This window comes from Dermochelys coriacea, chromosome 11, assembly GCF_009764565.3.
Source record: "Dermochelys coriacea isolate rDerCor1 chromosome 11, rDerCor1.pri.v4, whole genome shotgun sequence".
Classification (NCBI taxonomy): Eukaryota; Metazoa; Chordata; order Testudines; family Dermochelyidae; genus Dermochelys; species Dermochelys coriacea.
In genome coordinates this window covers 2,798,212-2,820,255 of record NC_050078.2, presented here as the reverse complement: position 1 = coordinate 2,820,255, position 22,044 = coordinate 2,798,212, and the positions used below count along the sequence as shown (strand labels likewise).

The 22,044-nt window shown below is 45.8% G+C and overlaps 1 long non-coding RNA gene across 1 annotated transcript; it reads right to left on the bottom strand.

The window, feature by feature from the left end:
* Window positions 1-11,456: 11,456 nt before the first annotated feature.
* Window positions 11,457-12,519, bottom strand: LOC122458004. Its single transcript, XR_006277820.1, has 2 exons — window positions 12,066-12,519; window positions 11,457-11,668 (listed from the first exon to the last, which is right to left on the bottom strand). It is a non-coding gene; the product is annotated as an uncharacterized LOC122458004 (long non-coding RNA).
* Window positions 12,520-22,044: the final 9,525 nt, after the last annotated feature.

The window sequence follows — 22,044 nt, the reverse complement described above, 5'->3', positions numbered from 1 at the left end:
GGACTCCTTCACCATCCCCGTGAGAACTTCGGACTTTGTTTTAGCCCCGATCACCTTTGGACTTGTGTGGAGAAAGCGCTACATCAGCGACAGTTCCAACGAGGGCCCTTTGACTCAACCGTTGATGGATACGCAGGAACCCGACCCCGAAACCCAAACCCTCATGAGGCACCCCAATGAGTGTGACGGCCTCTCATTGTCCACCCCCCTAGAGGTGGAAGGCGATCATGGCTTGGAGGAGTCACCAGCGGACAATATGAACGGAAAAGATGTCACTCAGGTAAATGAATGATTAAGAAGTGACAGTTGAGGATGGGGTGTAATGGGGTTAGGAACCAACCCGCGATTGCGTAAATCTAAAAGCAAGCAGTGGGGTGCTTACACTGTTTCTTTTCTGAAAAATCTCTCAACAGGTCGACGATGCCTTTCTAGAGGCCTTTGAGAACTTACACATCGGTAGCCCCGTGGGAGTAAATATATCGTGCATCAGCTGTTTTTGTTCATGTCTGAGACACAAATCTGAAGAGGAAAATCCGAAAAAAGACAAAATGGAAGAATGAACCAGCTCAGACTCTCTTACGGTAGGGGTCATGGCATCCATTTTTACAGGCAGCTGTAAAAGGTTGTGTTAAACCAGACGATTAATAAAACTTATTTAAATGTGTCAATATGAATGTGTCCCCCTCCATACTTCTATTAGTAAAAGACGGTACCAGTAACCGTCATGTCTACACAGATGTCTCTGTTAAAGAAAATATATTAGACCCCGGGGAAGTTGGGAGCTTCGGCGGGGTGAACCGTCTTTTTCAACTGGCCAAAAAGCAGAGTAAAACTTTAAATAGAAGACAGGTAACAGCTTGGCTTTCAGACCAGGATGCTTACACTTTACACAAACCAGCTCGAATACGTTTTAAAAGAAACAAGACCATTGTTTCCGATGTGGATGCCCAATGGCAGGCAGATTTGGTGGCTATGCACCAGTTCTCCAAACACAACAGCGGTTTTAAGTACATCTTAGCAGTGGTAGACATTCTATCCAAATATGCCTTGGCCTGAGGCCTAAGAGACAAGACGAGTGGTGAGGTATCCAAGCCCTTTAAAGCTATTTTCAGCAAAGGTCGCATGCCTCAAAAATTACAAACCGATTGGAGGAAAGAGTTTTTAAACAAACCTTTAAGCAGATTGTTAAAGCTGCACGGAGTTCACCATTTTGTTACTAATAATGAAGTCAAAGCAGGGGTTGTGGAGCGATTTAATAGAACTTTAAAAACGAGGATGTGGAGATATTTTACAGCCCATAACACCTTTCGCTACATCGCTGTGTTACCTGGCTTTATAAAGAGTTACAGCCAGAGCTTTCACAGAACTCTACGTACCAGACCCGCTGATGTTAACCCTTGAAATTCTCTGAAGGTATGGAAAACAGTTTACGGAGATGGTTTTAAAATAAAACCGGTTGTTGCCCCTTTTAGGAAAGGCGACCATGTGAGACTGTCTAAAACCAAAGGAGCTTTTGAAAAAGGTTATGAACAGACGTTTACTGATGAGATATTCATAGTGGATGAAGCCTTAACCAGGGGCCAGAGACCTGTATACCGATTAAAAGATTACAAGGGTGAGACAGTTACTGAATCTTTTTACCCTGAAGAATTACAAAAAAGTAAACCCCAAACGAGACAGGATTTACAGGATCAAAAAAGTTCGAGTGGAGAAAGGGAAAGAGAAAAAAGCAGCTCCTGGTGATATGGTTTGGGGGGAGGCACAGTGAGTTTAGCAGTTGGGTGGAAGCTTCTCAACTCTGTGACATTTAGACACGAACAAAAAAGATTCCTCCTGCAAAGACAGAGAGAGAGAAACGAGGGAGGGCGGGTTTTACCTGGCTTTGTCCAGCAACGCCAACTCTGCAACTTTCCCCCAAAACACCAGCTCAAACTTTACAATACGGCTAATTAAGCCCTTGGCTCTCCCGGGTGCCTGGGAGGTGGGGTTAGTGGAAATATGATACCCGCACAGCTGGAACGCTATCCACGAAGACACCCCTTTCGAAATCACCTTTGGAGATATGGTGCGGAGTTTCATCCTACGATGAGGTTATTACTCAACCGTACCCGAATGATTGGATCATATGAACAGCACCGTGGCTCGTCACCCCACACTGCCTGAGATGGTCATGAACTACGACCCTGTGGGTAGAAAAGTGAGACTTTTCTGCCGATTTTACGTATATGTTTTCTGTCGGTGGGGAGCTAGCTAACGTTCTGGGTTTGGGCCCCAAGTGCAGCGTCCAAAAATTCCACTTCTCGGCAGACATCACAGGGGGTTTTAACTCCTTGTATCTGTACACGGAAATCGTAGAACACCAGTCTGTGGGGGACTTTTCTGTTCCCCTGTTACGCTGCGTCCCCGTCCGAAGAAGGAACAACGAATTTGTCACCATTACCTACAATAAACCTCATTTCATCCCTGTCAGTAAACACCACATCGACACCATCACCATTGAAATAAAGAAGATCAGAACAGTCGCATCTCATTTCGCTTCGGCAAGGTGATCATCAAGCTGCATCTGCGTCCGTGGAGAGAGCGAGGTTTCTAAAAAGCAAAACACTATTATGGCAATCCTAAAAAATTACTGCCACCCTACCATCTACAGGAACTATTACAAACCCCAGGCTGGATATGCCCTTCCTGGATATCATGGGGCCCCCGTGATGTACGGGTCTGGTGTGGGTGGAATATTTCGTAGCCTCTTTTGAAAAGCTGTACCGCTTTTGAAGAGCGGGCTAGAGTTTATTAAACCCCACGTAAAAACCGCCACTCAAAACATAGCTAAAGATGTGGTAGGTCGTGTCTCCTGCGCTGTTCTGGAGAAGGTGGGGAATACAGCTTCACAGGAAGGATCGGGGCTGATGTACATTAAAAGGAGGAAGAGAAAGAGAAATGTGTCATACCTGTGACGCACAGGTCTCCCGAAACCCTTTAAAAGAAGGGCTTTGACGTGCAGGGCCGGCCATAAACAAAAGTCCAAGAGGAAGCCTGGGTGAAAGAGGAGATGCTCTCTGCCTGGTAAAAGAAATATATTTTAATCAACATGGCTTTTGTTCACTGCGGGTCTGAAGAGTGGACCACATCCAAATTAGACTTGTTCCAAATAGCCCCTACGCAGACCAACATCGAGAAAAGCATCTACATCGAGGTGCCGCCTCTATCGGCCGTTTACGGAGTCTGCCTCCATTGACTTTTTTATAGCAAGCAATGGTGTAGACTATATGGATTTAAACAACACGCTGCTGTATTTGTGTTTCAAGATTGTACAAGGAGACAGAACTGAACTCACCGCGGGTGCCGAGGTGGGCCTGGTGAATTACCCCGTGGCCTCTATTTTCAGACAACTGGATGCCATGCTGGGAGACCACCTCGTAAGCCAAAGCAACAACTTTTACCCTTACAGGGCCTTTATAGAATTCTTGCTCAATTACAGCAAAGACACTCTCACCACGCAATTTTCCGCCGGCCTGTTTTACAAAGATAATGCCGGACAACACGAAGAAATGGAGTTGGATGGCGGGAATCTAGGGTTTGTGAGGCATGCAAAGGCCCAGAGCAGGATGGTAGAGCTGCTGGGTCATCTACACACCGACCTGTTTTTTCAAGAAAAACTTTTGTTGAAAGGAGTGGATGTGAAAATTAAACTGACGTGCAGTAAAGATGCTTTCTGTTTAATGGGCAGTGCGTCTGAAGGCTTTAAACTGTGCATTGTATCAGCATCCCTCTTTGTGAAGAAAGTATGGGTGGCCCTGAGTGTTCGGGCATGCGGAGGCCCTGCTTACCACTAATGTTAAATACCCCGTGGACCGTGTGGGAATGAAAGTGTTTAGCATCCCCACAGACAGCAGGGTCAGTAACCAGGAGAACCTGTTCTTGGGACAGTTACCCAAAATGCTTGTCCTAGGGTTTGTGGCTAATGATGCCTTTAGCGGAAGTTACGCCAAAAATCCCTTTCATTTTAAACATTACAATATTAAATTTTGTGGCCTTGTATGTGGATGGTGAACAGATACCAACCAAGCCTCTGGAACCAGACTTCGAGGCAGGACGCTGCATGAGAGAATACATGAATCTGGTACAAACGGCTAGTAAACACATGAAAGATCATTCTCTGTTAATCGACCGTGAGGAGTTTGCACAGGGTTACACCTTGTTTGCCTTTGACTTGTCTCCCAACCAGGAATGCACTAATCACTATTCCCTGATTAAAACCGGGAACCTGAGAGCAGAAATACGTTTGGGGAAGGCTTTAACGGTCACCATCAATATGATCGTATTTGGGGTTTTTGACAGTGTCATAGAGATTCATAGATTCATAGATACTAAGGTCAGAAGGGACCACTCTGATCATCTAGTCCGACCTCCTGCACAGCGCAGGCCACAGAATGTCACCCACCACTCCTATGAAAAACCTCACCCATGTCTGAGCTATTGAAGTCCTCAAATCATGGTTCAAAACTTCAAGGAGCAGAGAAGCCTCCCTCCAGTCAACCATGCCCCATGCTACAGAGGAAGGCGAAAAACCTCCAGGGCCTCTCCAATCTACCCTGGAGGAAAATTCCTTCCCGACCCCAAATATGGCAATCAGCTAAACCCTGAGCATATGGGCAAGATTCACCAGCCAGATACCCAGGAAAGAATTTTCTATAGTAACTCAGATCCCATCCATCTAATATCCCATCTCAGGGGATTTGGCATATTTACCCTGAATATTTAAAGATCAAAAGTTCACTAAGAGGGTGGTGAAACACTGGAATGCGTTACCTAGGGAGGTGGTAGAATCTCCTTCCTTAGAGGTTTTTAAGGTCAGGCTTGACAAAGCCCTAGCTGGGATGATTTAACTGGGACTTGGTCCTGCTTTGAGCAGGGGGTTGGACTAGATGACCTTCTGGGGTCCCTTCCAACCCTGATATTCTATGATTCTATGATTCTATGATCAATTACTTACCAAAATCCCATTATCCCATCATACCATCTCCTCCATAAACTTATCAAGTAGAATCTTAAAACCAAATAGATCTTTTGCCCCCACTGCTTCCCTTGGAAGGTTATTCCAAAACTTCACTCCTCTGATGGTTAAAAACCTTCGTCTGATTTCAAGTCTAAACTTCCTGGTGGCCAGTTTATACCCATTTGTTCTTGTGTCCACATTGGTGCTGAGCTTAAATAATTCCTCTCCCTCTCCTATATTTATCCCTCTGATATATTTATAGAGAGCAATCATATCTCCCCTCAACCTTCTTTTAGTTAGGCTAAACAAGCCAAGCTCCTTAAGTCTCCTTTCATAAGACAAGTTTTCCATTCCTCGTATCATCCTAGTAGGCCTTCTCTGTACCTGCTCCAGTTTGAATTCATCCTTTTTAAACATGGGAGACCAGAACTGCACACAGTATTCTAGGTGAGGTCTCACCAGTGCCTTGTATAACGGTACTAAAACCTCCTTATCCTACTGGAAATGCCTCTCCTGATGCATCCCAAAACCGCATTAGCTTTTTTCACAGCCATATCACATTGGCAGCTCATAGTCATCCTATGATCAACCAATACTCCAAGGTCCTTCTCCTCTTCCGTTACTTCTAATTGATGCGTCCCCAACTTATAACTAAAATTCTTGTTATTAATCCCTAAATGCATAACCTTACACTTCTCACTATTAAATTTCATCCTATTACTATTACTCCAGTTTACAAGGTCATCCAGATCCTCCTGTATAATATCCCGATCCTTCTCCGAATTGGCAATACCTCCCAGCTTTGTATCATCTGCAAACTTTATTAGCACACTCCCACTTTTTGTGCCAAGGTCAGTAACAAAAAGATTAAATAAGATTGGTCCCAAAACCGATCCCTGAGGAACTCCACTGGTAACCTCCCTCCAACCTGACAGTTCGCCTTTCAGTAGGACACGTTGCAGTCTCCCCTTTAACCAATTCCTTATCCACCTTCTGATGTTCATATTGATCCCCATCTTTTCCAATTTAACTAATAATTCCCCATGTGGCACGGTATCAAATGCCTTACTGAAATCTAAGTAAATTAGATCCACTGCATTTCCTTTATCTAAAAAAGCTGTTACTTTTTCAAAAAAGGAGATTAGGATGGTTTGGCACGATCTACCTTCTGTAAAACCGTGTTGTATTTTGTCCCATTTACCATTGACTTCAATGTCCTTAACTAATTTCTCCTTCAAAATTTTTTCCAGGACCTTGCATACTACAGATGTCAAACTAACTGGCCTGTAGTTACCTGGATCACTTTTTTTTTCCTTTCTTAAAAATAGGAACTATATTAGCAATTCTCCAATCATTCGGTACTATTCCTGAGTTTACAGATTCATTAAAAATTCTTGCTAATGGGCTTGCAATTTCAGGTGCCAATTCCTTTAATATTCTTGGATGAAGATTATCTGGGCCCCCCGAATTAGTCCCATTAAGCTGTTTCAGTTTTGCTTCTACCTCTGATATGGTAATATCTACCTCTATATCCTCCTTCCCATTTGTCATGCTACCATTATCCCCAAGATCCTCTTTAGCCTTATTAAAGACTGAGGCAAAGTATTTGTTTAGATATTGGGCCATGCCTAGATTATCTTTAACCTCCGCCTCCATCCTCAGTGTTAAGCGGCCCCACTTCTTCCTTCTTAGTTTTCTTCTTATTTATATGGCTATAGAACCTTTTACTATTGGTTTTAATTCCCTTTGCAAGGTCCAACTCTACTCGACTTTTAGCCTCTCTGACTTTATCCCTACATCTTCTGACCTCAATTAGGTAGCTTTCCTTGCTGATCCCTCCCATCTTCCACTCCCTGTATGCTTTCTGCTTCTTCATAATCACCTCTCTAAGATGCTTGCTCATCCAGCTTGGTCTACAACTCCTTCCTATGAATTTTTTTCCCCTTTCTTGGGATACAGGCTTCCGATAGCTTCTGCAGTTTTGATTTAAAGTAATCCCAGGCCTCAACTGCCTTTAGATCCATAAGTTCTTCAGTCCAATCCACTTCCCTAACTAATTTCCTTAATTTTTGAAAGTCAGCCCTTTTGAAATCAAAAACCCTAGTTGCAGATTTATTTTTGTTAATCCTTCCATTTAGTTTGAACTGAATTAGCTCATGATCACTTGAGCCAAGATTGTCCCCTACAACCATTTCTTCTATGAGGTCCTCGCTACTCACCAAAATTAAATCTAAAATGGCATCCCCTCTAGTCGGTTCAGCAACTACTTGATGAAGGAATCCATCAGCTATCGCATCTAGGAAAATCTGAGCCCTATTATTATTACTAGCACTGGTCCTCCAGTCTATATCTGGGAAGTTAAAGTCTCCCATGATCACGCAGTTTCCATTAGTATTTACTTTATTAAAGACATTAAAAAGGGCTCTATCCATAACCAAATTAGATCCCGGAGGTCTATAGCACACCCCAAGCACTATCGTAGGAGAGGCTTTACTAGTTTTCTTCCCCAATGTAATTTTTGCCCAGACGGACTCTGTCTTATCCATTGCATCGCTTCTTATTTCTTTACATTCTAACTCATTGTTGATATACAATGCTACTCCACCCCCTTTACCTTTGTTTCTGTCTTTCCTAAACAGCACATACCCTTCAATACCTGTAGTCCAGTCATGACTACTATTCCACCATGTTTCTGTTATCCCTATAATATCTGGTTTCACTTCCTGCACCAGTAGCTCTAGTTCCTCCATTTTGTTACCTAGACTCCTCGCATTGGTGTATAAACATCTTAATTTTTGCTGTTTGGCCTCGCTCACATTTTGTACCCTATTAGGCACAGTCATTCTACAGCCAGTATAACCTATTAGACTAGTATCCACACCGCCCTCGCTCCTTATATACATTCTCCTACCCATGGCTGTATCCTTTCTTACTTCATCTTCTTCCCTCTCAATGCTAAAATCTGGCGTGGAGATTTTCTGGACATCTCCCATCCATCTCCCCCCAATTCCTAGTTTAAAGCTCTCTTTATCAGTTGTGCCAGCCTCGATCCTAGAAGTCTATTTCCTTCCCTACTCAGATGAAGTCCATCCCGAGAGAACTGACCTCTGTCCGTGAATGCCTCCCAGTGGCCATACATCCCAAAGCCCTCCTTATAGCACCACTGCCTAAGCCATCTGTTGACAGTCATAATCTTGTCACACCTTTGTTGCCCTTCTCTAGGAATAGGAAGGATCCCGCTAAAGATCACCTGAGCCTCAATTTCCTTAAGCGTCTTCCCCAGCCTAGCATAGTCTCCCTTGATACTTTCCAGCGAGAATCTGGCTGTATCATTTGTTCCCACATGAAGGATAATTAGGGGATTCTTTCCCGCTCCCTTGAGGATCCTTTTCAACCTCAGGTCTACATCCCGTATCTTAGCACCCGGAAGACAGCACACTCTTCTATTCTCAGGATCAGCTCTAGTTACAGGCCTGTCTATTCTTCTCAATAAAGAGTCCCCGATCACATAGACCTGCCTTTTCCTGGTGACAGTGCTATTCTCCAGTCTCTCCCCTGTTCCCTCTGGCTGCAAGTTCTTTCCATTCCTATTTTCCCTTACAATTCTCTTCAACCCATCCTGTATCCTCCTGGGGCTCATATTTGGTGTAGTCTCCCTTGACTCTTCCCCTTTTTCTATAGGGCTAGCCTCTCTTCTCTTCTTCCTTACCCTTCCACCTTCAGCGACTACCTGCTGAGCCCCTTCTTCATTTTCCAACTCTGCAAACCTGTTCCTAAGCTCTATTTCTCCTTCACTAGCCCGTCTTTTTCTCTGCCTGGTTCTTTGAGTCACATGTTTCCACTGACCACTTTCCTCATCCAGTCTCTCCTCAAAATTCCCCAGCCCTGCTTCCATCCGTGAGTCTGAGCTTTTCCCTTCAGATACCTCATATCTTTGCTCCATCATCTGCTCAAATCCCTTCCTAAACTCAACCAGACTTTCCACCTGCATCTCCAAACCTCGGATCTTTTCCTCCATCAGCTCTATCAGACGGCATTTCATGCAGACAAAACTCTTACCGGTTCCCCCCTCCAGGATCATGTACATACCACAGCTTCCACATCCAGTCATCCTCAATGTGTCTTTCACTGCAGGAGTCACTCCCACAGCTTCCTCTGTATCTGTCATCTCCTTCCCACCTAAATCCTGTTAATCTGGGAAACACAAGCCACACCAAAAAGACCACCCCCCCCCAGCAAAAGCAAACCCCAAACAAGCACAAGCCAAACTCCTCCAACAGAACTCCCACTCAAACTCCCCTGTTTAGAGCTCTGTTTGCTAGCTCCTGTGCCGCTGCAGCTGTCTGGGCCGCTGCCTGACTGGCTGGCTACCTTTATAGGGCCCCTAGTCAGAAGCCCCGCCCCCTAGGCAGGGCTCAGCTGCTCTCTCAGCACAAAGCCCCACCCCCTAATCAGGCTCAGCTGATAAATCAGAGGAGAAACGTTCTGTTTGACTACATGTGAACATGGACACCGTGCAGCTCTCATGTGTCTTATCAACGGACCCTTACACAAAAAAGAATTTCTTTGGGTACGTCTACAGTATGAAATTATTTCAAAATTATTCTATTTGAATTTTCGGAAGCTATTTTATACATTCAGTCTTCTGTGTCCCCACTAAAGTGCGTGAATTCAGCAGATTGCATCCACAGAACCAAGGCTAGCATCGCATGTCAGAGCGGTGCACCGTGGTTAGCTATCCCACAGTTCCCGCAGTACCTGCCGCCCATTGGAATTCTGGGTTAAGCTCCCAGTGCATGATGGGGCAAAAACATTCTCGCAGGTGTTTCTGGGTGTGTGTCATCAGAAAGCTACTGCAGACAATCTTTTCACGCCTTTTTGGTGTGCAGACGCCATACTGCTTTCAGCAGATGGTGCACCACTGCTCTCCTGCTACTATGAATCCACTTCTCCAACTCAACTGTGCTCCGCCATCGTGAACTGAGCAGCACAGCTTCCGCCGCCAACTCTGCTCTCCCGCTATTGCCACGCTTCCAAGCTTCTCCATGTTGTCTGTCCTGGGCTCCCACCTCCGTGAAAGCCACAGAAGACAACCATTTTCTGCCATTGTTCGGCTACCGTGAACCAAACAGCACAGCTTCCGCTGCCACTCTGCTCTCCTACATTTCACGCCCTGTTTCCAGGATTACCCGTGCAGGCGCCATAGCCATGGAGCCCGATCAGATCTCTGCTGCAGTTTTGACCATTGTAAATAACTCGCGCGTTATCCAGCAGTATGTGCTGTGCCTGCAAAACTGGGCAAGGAAGCAACGACAGCGCGATTATTATATCGATGAGGACATGGACACAGACGTTCCTAGAAGCACAGCATGTGGCTATTGGGAGATCATGGTGCTACTGGGCCAGGTTGATGCTCTGGAACGCTGATTATGGGCCCGGGAAACAAGCACAGACTGGTGGGACTGCATAGTGTTGCAGGAATGGGATGATTCCCAGTGGCTGGGAAACTTTCGTATGCATAGGGCCACTTTCATGGAACGTTGCGACTTGCTGTCCCCTGCCCTGAAGCGCAAAGACACCACAATGAGAGCAGCCCTCACAGTTGAGAAGCAAGTGGCCATAGCCCTGTGGAAGCTCGCAACGTCCGACAGCTACCGGTCAGTCGGGCATCAGTTTGGAGTGGGGGAAATCTACTGTGGGGGGCTGCTGTGCTGCAAGTAGCCAATGCAATCATTGACCAGCTACTATTCAGGGTCATGACTTTGGGAAATGTGCAGGCCATTGTGGATGCTTTAATGCGCTGGGGTTCCCTAACCACGGCGGGGCGATAGACAGAACTCATATCCCTATCTTGGCCCCGGAACACCGGGGCGGCCAGTACGTAAACCTCAAGGGGTACTTTTGCACGGTGCTGCAAGCACTGGTGGATCACAAGGGACGTTTCAGTGACATCAATGTGGGATGGCCAGGAAAGGTGCATGACGCTCGCATCTTCAGGAACTCTGGTCTGTTTCAACAGCTGCAGGAAGGGACTTACTTCCCAGACCAGAAAATTACTGTTGGGGATGTTGAAATGCCTATAGTTCTCCTCGGGGACCCAGCCTACCCCTTAATGTCCTGGCTCATGAAGCCATACACAGGCACCCTGGACAGTAGTAGAGGAGGAGGGAAGGACAAGTCCAGAAACCAAATCAAAATTTAGGATATGCCAGCTTTCTGCTGCTTGTGCAGTCCTCTGGGGTTGACTGTGTGGGTCCCCGTAGCCTCCCCCCCGGTGCCCCATGTTCTTGGGCGTCTGGGTGAGGAGGCTATGGAACTTGGGGAGGAGGGAGGGTGGTTATTCAGGGGCTGCAGTGGCAGTCTGTGGTCTTGCTGCCTTTCCTGCATTAGATCCACCATACAGCGGAGCATGACAGTTTGCTCCCCCATGAGCTTGACCATAGCATCCTGCCTGCTCTCATCGCATGCGTCTCTCCTCTCTTCGTATTCATGTAACGCTTTATGCGACTCCCACAATTGTTTGCCTCCACGCATTCAACTGGGCCCTATCAGTGTGGGAGGACTGCATGAGCTCGGCAAACGTGTCGTCCCGAGTTCGTTTTTTCCTCCTTCTAATCTGGACCAGCCTCTGGGACGGAGTAGATAGGGGCCGCATTGAAACATTTGCACCTGCTGCAGGAGGAGAAAAAGGGAGGGTAGTGTTTTAAAAGATACATTTTAGAGAACAAAGGGGACACTGTTTCTCAGTGAAACAGGCAATTCATAGTACACAGCATATATTCTTTCTGTACAAGGTCTCATTTTGCCTCCTATATTGAAGTGCCTGCCACTTTGGTGAGAGTAAGCCATCACATGCGGCCAGGCAACAGAATTCAGCTTGCGGGCAGCCTGTGGGCTCTCTGGGATGATCACTTCACACAACACCCTCCCTCCCCCCCCCACACACACACACACACTGCCTGGCTCCAATGAGGCTCTGAGCAGGGATGAGCCCTTTAAACTAAACGCGAACAGCCCAGCACGGCTGGGTTGCCCCCCACCACATGGCTCCGATCAAGCTCTCACTCACCAGAAGTGCCTTCTCCAGGGTCATGGTGCGGGAGCATGCCTTGGGAATGGGAGGAGGCTATTGGCTCCAGCGTTAAGAATAGTTCCTGGCTAGGGGGGAAAACAGATTCCCCACTTGCTCCCTGTGCACTGCCCTCCTGTTCCTCCTCCTTTTCCTCCTCTTCATCCTCCAAAAACTCATCCTCCTCACTCGGTGCTACTCCCCCCTTGCAGGTGTCCACGGACAGTGGTGGGGTAGTGGTATCGTCACCCCCCACAATTGCATGCAGCTCACGGTAGAAGCGGCATTTATGGGGCTGTGACCCAGAATGCCCATTCGTCTCCCTGGCTTTTTGTTACGCTTGCCTGAACTCCTTGATTTTTGTACAACACTGTTCTGTGTCCCTGGAGTATCCTCTTTCCGTCATGGCCCTGGAGACTTTAGCATATGTATTTGCGTTTCTTTTTTTGGAACGTAGTTCTGCCATAACAGATTTGTCTCCCCAACATGCAGTGAGATCCTTCGGACCATGCTGGAGCTCGTCTGCGAATCTGGAACTGCATGGTCACCTGTGATGGTGGACTCTGCATGGTCACCTGAGATGGTGGACTGTGCTGATGGTCACCTGTGCTGATGGTGACCAAACAGGAAATTCAAAAGTTCCCGGGGCTTTTACTGCCTACTGGCTAGTGCATCGGAGTTCAGAGTGTTGTCCAGAGCGGTCACAAGGGAGCATTCTGGGATAGCTCCTGGAGGCCAATATCGTTGAATTGCATCCACAGTACCTGTAACCCAGAACTGCGATCTTGATTTTAGTGCTACTCCACTTGTCGAGGTGGAGTACAGAAATCGGAGTAAAGAGCCCTTTAAATCAAAAAAACTGGTTTGGTTGTGTGGATAGAATCCGTTTTATTTCAAAGTAACTCGGCTAATTCCGAAATAACCGCATACTGTAGACCAGGCCTTAGATGTGTTTCCTTGCGATTGGCTCCCTGGAGGCAAGCTGTCTCAGAGACCCCTAGGTTTGGTGGTCAAGACGCATCCACACAACCAACCGGGTGAACACTGGCTCGCCTTGTATCTGGCAGAGCTTAACCATGGAGTGTGTTTTGACTCATATGGGCACCCCCCCCCGAACAGTGTGTTGTTTCCTAAAAGCATTAAGAAATTTTTAAACAAAAATGCCACAGACATTGTGTTTCACAATAGACAATTACAAGGCCCCGTCTCCGTCGCCTGCAGCAATCACTGTGTGTTTTTCTTACATCATCGTAGCAAGGGTTTATCTTTTGACCGGATTTTAAAATTGTATTCTAACGACTTAGTGCAAAACGACCGGATGGTGATGAATTTTGTAAAAAATAAATTTAAATTCTTGGGCATGCCTAGCCTTGCTCAAAACATGTTTCAACAAGCCAAGACATGTGTATCTTGCTATGATTTTCATAGCCACGTTCCCAATAAAGCACCTCAGGTGAGGGGTTTAAAGACAATTGATGTTTGGTGGGTTTTTTGTTCTTTTTTTGAAAAAAACAAACAATGACCAATTCAGAAAAAGTACACCGATTTTTTTTTAAAAAAAAAGTATAGAAATGTTTTATTTAAAGCAAAACATTACCAGTTTTAAAAATTTTAGAACATGAAAAAACATTACACACTGAGCCATTCGGATCTTTTAGCCAATTTTTGTTTTTTAGACAGCAAAAAAGGGATCACAGTTTCTCGATCCACCTCGGTGTCAATGGTCGAGACCTTCAAGCGTTCCAAAAGATCTCCGTTGGCCACGTTGCCCATGACGGAAGATGGTACGTTCAGTTCCGCCATGGCATTCATAAACACATCCCATCCTTTAGGTATGTCTGCTAGGAATAGAACGTGTCTGGGTGACAGCCCTGACTACGTCAAGCATGTTAGAACCATTAACCACAGAGCCTGCCAATAATTCATCTCTTTTTATACCTGGCTGTTGTTCTTTTCAAAGTATAAACCTCCAGCCAGTCTGGAGGGAAAAGACCAGTTCTTAGTCTATAAGCTTCTGGTGTGGAAGCAATTAAATCCACCACCAGGTAGCCATAAGGTCTTTTGGTAGCATCTGCAAAAGCTTCTAGAAAGAATTGAGCTTTGCCAGGGTACATTTGCCGAGCAAGCATAGTGATTTGTAATTTATCTCTGGGGTTTTTGAACAGAACCATGTACTTTGTGTTTAGGTTAATCGTGCGACTCTTTTTTCCTGACAAAGTATGATTTGAACTATATACATAATGCTCAGGTTTCTGTGATGCAAGTACTTGGTAAAGGCTTTCTCGATTTCATCGCTTTCACAAGCAGAATTCATCAGATCGTCTATGATAATCATCTTTACTTTATTGTTAGGAAGCAAACGGTCATCGTCAAAAGCATCAGGCAGCCCCTCCACAAAATTGATAAAGGGATATTTACAGAGCAGTTCTTTATACAGAGGTTGCCAACAACTGTAACACCACACAGTATTCTCAGGCATAACAGACAATGTCTGTTTGGCATTATCCAACACATTTTTTATAAAGTAACTTTTCCTGCAGTTGCACCATTAGAATCCCCACGAGAATTGCAGAAAAGGGGTGTTTCCACCTCGTGTCCATTTTTAAAAGCCATAGGGCAGGATTTTAAACCCTTCTCCTCGGACCCTCTTTTTGTAAACGACTTTCTGTGTTTTCTTAAGGGTTTTTGTCTCTATTTGCCACTGATTTTTGTTCCTTACGATAGAGGGCTGCTGCACCTCTCTCTTTTTTGAGGTGTTTTCTCGCAGGCCCCGGACTAGATCTTTCATACTATCGAAGTTGATCTTTTCACAGTTTGCTACGTTTAGGGTAATACCTTTGACTTTCATACAGGCCTTTCCACCCGACAGCTTATACCCGTATGTTTTTGGGCCTGCCGACACAAACTCGGTGATGTGTTGATCTGGCGGGATCTCGCTCATGAGGGCCCCTAAATAATCCCCCAGAGGGAGATTCCAGTCACCCTCCATTTTCATAAATATCACAGAGTCAGTGTCATGGTACAGGTACCGCTCTTGCAACCTGTCTAGGAGGTTGTATAGTTCTAAGTGGGCATAAGCGGTGGTGAAACAGGCTATGAACACATTGGTATTGCCAGAGACAGAGTATCGGTCTTTTGTGTGCTTCCAAGACGCACACGCTGTTTCATTGTCGATAAACTCACAGGATGAAACCTCGTAATATGGGGGGAAACAGGTACTGAAAGAGTTCATCAGGGTCTCTCACAATGCTGGTGTTCGGTAGGTTTTTTTTTTGGCCAAATTTACCCCACAGAGAATTTAAAAACAGTTTAGCAATTTGGCGTTTAGCCGGGTTTGACCTGATCTCGTGTTGGCGTAAACACACGCCTTCTTTCTGATAGAAATCGTTAACGTACTTATTTTGTTTTTCTTCATCTGTGCACCAGCTGGGATACCCTGAAGCCTGTTGTTTCTGATGGAGGTGTAATTTTATGTACTCTGAAAAGAGTTCATCAGATTTTTCATTAAAATGCCAGATTTCATAGATTTTCGCCACTGTGTACCCCTTCGCTATGGCTGTGTTCAATTCCACCATGCACCAAGTCCCCAGGATGGCCCTCTCCTCATTAGTATGTGTGCATGTCTCCCACTGCTCTGTTTCTGCACAGATTCGCCATAGCGGGAACATAAGCTTGATGCCCATTCTGACAGGTAACAATGGGAAAAGAGACCTCGCAGGCGGTACACTTTAACTTTTGCGATTCCAAAATAATTTGCAAGGGGTCCAAATTTGTCATAAACTATACTGGGGTGTCCGATAGGGTATTCTTTGGTTTTGTTTATGAAGGGGCACAGACTGGTAAAATCATAATAGTGGATTTCTTCCCCAGGGTTAGGTTTGTAATACAGGCAGGTAGCGTCCCTAAGCATGAGAAGTGTGGGCAACTGGGCTCGGTTTAAAAAAACCTGCAAGCTCCCTGTCTGTTTCTTTCATCACCTCCCACTCATGCTCCCAGAGAATCCTCGCTACAAAACCAAGTCGTTTCAGATAGTCGGGCTTGAGCTGCGTCTTGTAATAAAGAAACCCAAAAGTTGTCCCTATCACAGGATTTTGTGCTTTTTCACAACAACAGGTGACACACCCATGGGAAAAAAACCCTGTTAAACTCAAAGGCCGTGCGTACCCCATCAAAACTGGCATAACCGTCTAAAAAGTAGGGGCCTAACTGTAGTTCCCCACCCTGTAAAGCGTGCCGTATCTGTATATTTTCTTTGTGAGAGGTATACAACAGCCACTGAATAGATGGGGTCAAATATCTCATTTTCTGCCTGTGATAGTTGTCTGGAGGGAGAAGAGCTACCGTGTTAGGCTCCAAAAACATAACCTTGTACATAGCCATGAGACAGATGCCAGCGTTATGTACCAGAATGGATCTATACACAGTTTTATCTCGGTGAATTTACCAGGTTCTTTCTCTACTATACTAACTCTGAAACCTTTCTCTACTATATCTCCCATCTCTGTCATTTTCATAATCTCTTTTCTGTATCAGATACAAGCCTATCTCAAAATTTTGACATCCTGACAGTAATACACACACTCTTTCTGCAAGTCAAATGTCTCACACCTGTGGTCCCGATACCAGCTGAGAAGCTCTGCTTTCTCCCTGGGCATCATGCTTTCCACACCATAGTGCTCCACACCGGGCATAGGCCCCATGTAATTTTGATTTTCTAAAGTGTTAAAAAAATGTGGAAAATACCCTTTGCACCTCAAACCCCATCGCCTGCAGGAGCTTGCTAAGCTTCATGGGCAAGAAGTTTAAAAAAGAGTCTATAAAACAAATGCCCAGGGCCTTTACTTCCACACACATTAGTTTACTACCCTGAGTGATCAGTTCTAGGCATATCTTTTCCTTCAGTAACTGTCTAATGATGAAGTACGCGTTTAACCTTTGGAATTGTGTGCTCAGAACGTGTAGTCCCGGAACTCTTTGCCAATAAAGGTCTGAACAAACAGAAAGACACTCGTCGCCCTTAAATTCCCAGGACTTTTCCAGTTTTAGGGACATAGCAAAAATGTAATTGGGTGTGTGCAACCCAGCCTCCTGCGTGCATTCAAAATCATAAAAAAAAAAATATACTTTTCTGAGGATTCGGGCTTTCGAATGCTCTCCATAAAACACGGGTGACTGTCTACATCCCCAGCAATCAAATCCTGACCCTGCTTACAGTTCCTCCCTTCACACCTGTGCCACTTGTCCATGTAAGACTGACCCTTATCACACAAAGTTTTAAACAGGCATTCGACTTGCTTTTTCGATGCACAGTCAACGTGTCTGTCTAAACGCTCTTTGGACCAGCAATGCAGTCTACAGTTGGGACACCTCAGCTGCACACCCCTGCTGTCCAAGCACGTTACGCTCAAACAGAGGTGGCCATGAGACCTGCAAGAGTGGTCATGACTGTATCCTGTGTGGCAAAACTGACAATCATTTTTTGCACCAAACAACTTTTTCACAACCAGAACCCCATAGTAATGCTCATCGTGCAACAGGATGAAAAAAGTCTTGGGGTACACTTCTCCCCCCCCCATTTTAAAAGAGCCCCATCCGCCTTTTGCAGCAGACAGCACCACCTGTATGGTGACTCCTAAATGCTCTTCAAACATTGCTACAGCACTGAGCAAAACCCTTTTTTCTCGCCCCGCTAACAATTCTGCGTCCGTAGGTTTATGGTCGGACATAACAGCCTAGGGCCCACCTGCAAAACACAGCTTGGTACCGGTGTAAGTCAGGTCTACTAAACATTGTCTTTTTATGGTTGATTGGATAGAATTTAAAACTCTACGAGCGCCCCCACCCTTGTTTTTTACAACTGTTACAACGAGGCGCAACGTCCCATCAACATGCAACTCTCTAGTGCTCTGTAGCTTCTTGGAGGTCTGATTGAAGAAATCCTCAGCAGACAGCTCATCCCTAGTTCTTCTGACCGAAAACAAAGGGTTAGTTAAATTTCGGCTGTCTAAATGGAACTAAACATAATCATCAGGGCCTACTCTACCATTAACGTCATCGAGAACTAACGGTATCCCCCTGTGTATGGGTTCAACAACCTGCTGAGCTGAATTTATTCGCTCAAGATTGACAAAACAAAATTCCTCACAATACACTGACCCCCCAAATCTAGGTAATTCACGTTGCCAACTTCTCACTCTCTCCATGTACACCTCTGCATTTTCAGGGTTACTTGAGGGTTCCTCTATGGGGCCATCAGTGGCATCTTCTACATCAGAGACTATTGAAAGTCCGACTCCGAGGGGCCTTCGTGAGGGTCATCAGGAGTAGATGGGGACCCTTCTAGAGAGCCCTCTGGGGAATTTTCTAAATCAGACTCTGTGTGAGAGTCGGGTTCTACCTCCCCATTTTCAGACGAGCCAGTCTGAGAGCCTCCAGTAGGGGGCATCTCTTTTTGGTTTTTTTCCTCATAACCTCTTTAGCCTTTTTAAAAAACTTTACAGTGACCCTGGCCTGGAACTTTTTGGCAGCCATCTGTTTATCCCCCAAGAGCTGTCCCCCCTTTTGCTTACACCTAAGCTGATGTGTACCCTTGAGGGTGCCCTTTTTACCCAAGCCCCTTTCCACGGTTAGTCACGCCTGCTCAGAGCCACCCTTTGGAAAAATTAAAGTAATTTTCAAAAAGTCACCCGCCAGAGCTTTTGCATTTTTGATGTGGTTTCTAGCCCTCCCTTCTTTTAGGCTCCCTGAGGATACAGCAGCCACCAGTATTCTGAACGAAGCGTCATATTTCCCCAAAATCTTTTTAGAATACCGTTCTTTTAGAACCCCCGAGGATACAACGTCCATCAGTCTTCTGAATGAAGCATCAAACTCTTCCCAAATACTAGAATATGGGGGAGCGGTAATGAGCTTATGGTGCTGGAAGAATAGTTTGTCAGTCCTTGGTTTTTTATTCACAACCCCTAGAGCGCGTGCTCCGGGTTTGTGAATGTGCGCATTTTCACTCACAGTTTTCTCAGGGCTTGGTGTGGTGGCGGCGGGCACTGAGGAACTGGAGTTGTGTTTGTGTGGTTGGTTTTTACCAGAGTCTTTTGTTTTGTCCTTGGGTTTTGACGTATATGAGGTTTGGACTGCCCTGATGCTTCATCTGCACTCTTGTGCTGTTTTGCGTTAGCATTGTTAAAGGTCTCAAAGCAGATTCCTGGTTCTTTGGCGGTTCTGGTGGAGGTGTCCCTGTAGCTCCGACTACACCATTGTCAGGAAAGCTGCACGTGCCTCTGTGGGGGAGGGGGGGGCATTTTACAAAACTGAACTTGACCATCTTTCTCACCCACACCTATGTATTTACTTGTAACCCTTCTGCCCGTCAGAGTTGGCAGCAACAAGGGCCAGGTTCAGTATCTAGGGGTTCCATTCCAGTAACACAATGCAAAACCGGCTCAAGCCCCCACCCATACCACCAAGTATTAATACCTGTCCCCAGCCCCGCTCTCTCTTTACTGGGTTTTGGAATCCATGACCCTTGCCTAGTGAGTGCTGCTTAGTTGATGGTGAGTCCCTACATCATAACAAAAGGCCAAGTACAGTTCCACTGTCCTTGAGTCACATAATCAGGATAATAACAGTTTATTCCTGCCCCAATAACAGAGAAACTGGGGCTCCTACAGCAGCCAAAGTGACCATCTAGGCAGGGGTGTGTGTCTATGCAAATGAGATCAGTCCCTGAGGTTCTTTTCCACAACCCACCATGACTCGCCACCAAGTGCAAGGGTAGAGCTCATCCTGACTCTGCTTACATACTTAAAATACAAAACCTCATAAAACAACCAAACCATAAGCAAAATATATTTACCGGGTTTCATCCATCCATCAGTCACTGATATTGGTGAATTTTTCTTTTCAGCTGTTGTTGTTTTTAAAGGTCTCAAAGCAGATTCCTGGTTCATTGGTGGTTCTGGAGGAGGTGTCTTTGTAGCTCTGACTACAGCTTTGTCAGGAAAGCTGCCCATACCTATTGTTACCAGATCTGCCCGTTACTTTGGGGTATGCTCATTTATTCGGGTTACTCTTCTGGGCGTGGGGGGGGGAGGGGTTCTGTAATTCTATCAATGTACTACTGGTGTCACTTGTGTTTTCATATGGAGCTCTACTTCTCCCTTCTGCAAGTCCCCTCCCAGTGGAGCTATCCTGAAGGACCTAGATTCTCTAGGGCTGGGTTTCTCCAGCCCCAGAACCGGATGAACGAACGAACGCACACACACACACACACACTCAGCTGATGTAGCCTAGATGGGCACATACTCACCGTAGAGGCTCAGACCCAAAGTGGGCCAGGATGCAATGCTGCAACAGTCCAGCAGAGGGAGCCACCCCAGGAGTAATGGGCAGGCTGCCAGTGGCTGTCCCCATACAGGCAAGAGGGCACTTGCAGAGACCTGGGAGAAAGCAGGGGGGTGCCCAGGTTACTGCCTTGCCGAGTTCCAGCCGGGGGGCAGCTCGGCAAGGCAGTATGAAAATGGCAAAAGAGATCAGAGAACTTGGTTCTGAGGGGACGATCAGCTGTCTTGAAATCCCTGGGACGCATTTCAGAAGTGGACTTTGACAAGCAGCAAACCTGCATTCACAGCTCTCCAGCTGGGACGAGGGAAGCTGTTCAGGCACAAGGGGCAGCATTGTTATGTGCAAGGAAAAGACACCTCCTTTGCGGAGGGGAGACAGTGCAGCCGGGTCTATCATGGCTTACGAAGTCCATGTCACCTTGTCTGAAAACCAACATCTTCCAGTGCTTAAATATCTGCCAGCACTAAACTTCTATGCTTAAAAATATATATCCCATTTGTGGATTTCACTGGTGAAATGCATCACACAGCCTACCCGTCTTGCCTCTCTCTCTCTCACACACACAGACACAGACACAAAGCAGCTCTAATCAAATACTGGTTTGGTACTTAGGATGTTTTCTTCAATACTGAGAGGGGAAACATAAGCACAATCAATCCCAGCTAGGTAGGTCAAATGTCCCCTCTTCCCACTGCAAACTGCACGCTGCCTTTCAGAACAGGAACAGGGCCGTGGGTGAGCGAGTGTCTTCCTCAATAAGAATCAAGATGTATTTTTATTTACAAAAGAAAGGAGAGAAAAGTTTCCACACAAAAGCACTTCAATGATAACTCCCTTTGGTAAAAAACGTAATAAATGTCTCCATAGGTCTGTTTGTAGGTACTAACTCTCAAGCCACCTAGTACTATGGTACACAAGAAGCTGGTACAGTTATGCTAGCACATCCAGCATACTTCCTTTAATAAAAGCAAACAAAAAAATTGACAATATGTACATTTATTTACAAAAAAGGAAGGGGAACATGTTAAAATTATGTTGTTTTGCTGTGTGTGCGTGAAAAGCTGGTGCATGGCATTAGGAGAGAGAGTAAAGAAAACAGTCCCACTGGCACTAGAAAGGACAGACCAATCTGAACTGGTTGAATCAGGAGTCCAGCAGGGTGAAGGAGGGAGGAGTCGAAGGTCAGATCCAGGAGATGGTATTTTCGACAGCCAGACTGCAGAGATGGGTGACCCCGAGTGAGATTCATAGATACTAAGGTCAGAAGGGACCATTCTGATCATCTAGTCCAACCTCCTGCACAACGCAGGCCACAGAATCTCACCCACCCACTCCTACGAAAAACCTCACCTATGTCTGAGCTATTGAAATCCTCAAATCGTGGTTTAAAGATTTCAAGGAGCAGAGAATCCTCCCTCAAGTGACCCGTGCCCCATGCTACAGAGGAAGGCGAAAAACCTCCAGGGCCTCTTCCAATCTGCCCTGGAGGAAAATTCCTTCCCGACCCCAAATATGGCGATCAGCTAAACCCTGAGCATATGGGCAAGATTCATCACCCAGATACTACAGAAAATTCTTTCCTGGGTAACTCAGATCCCACCCATCTAATATCCCATCTCAGGGGATTAGGCCTATTTAC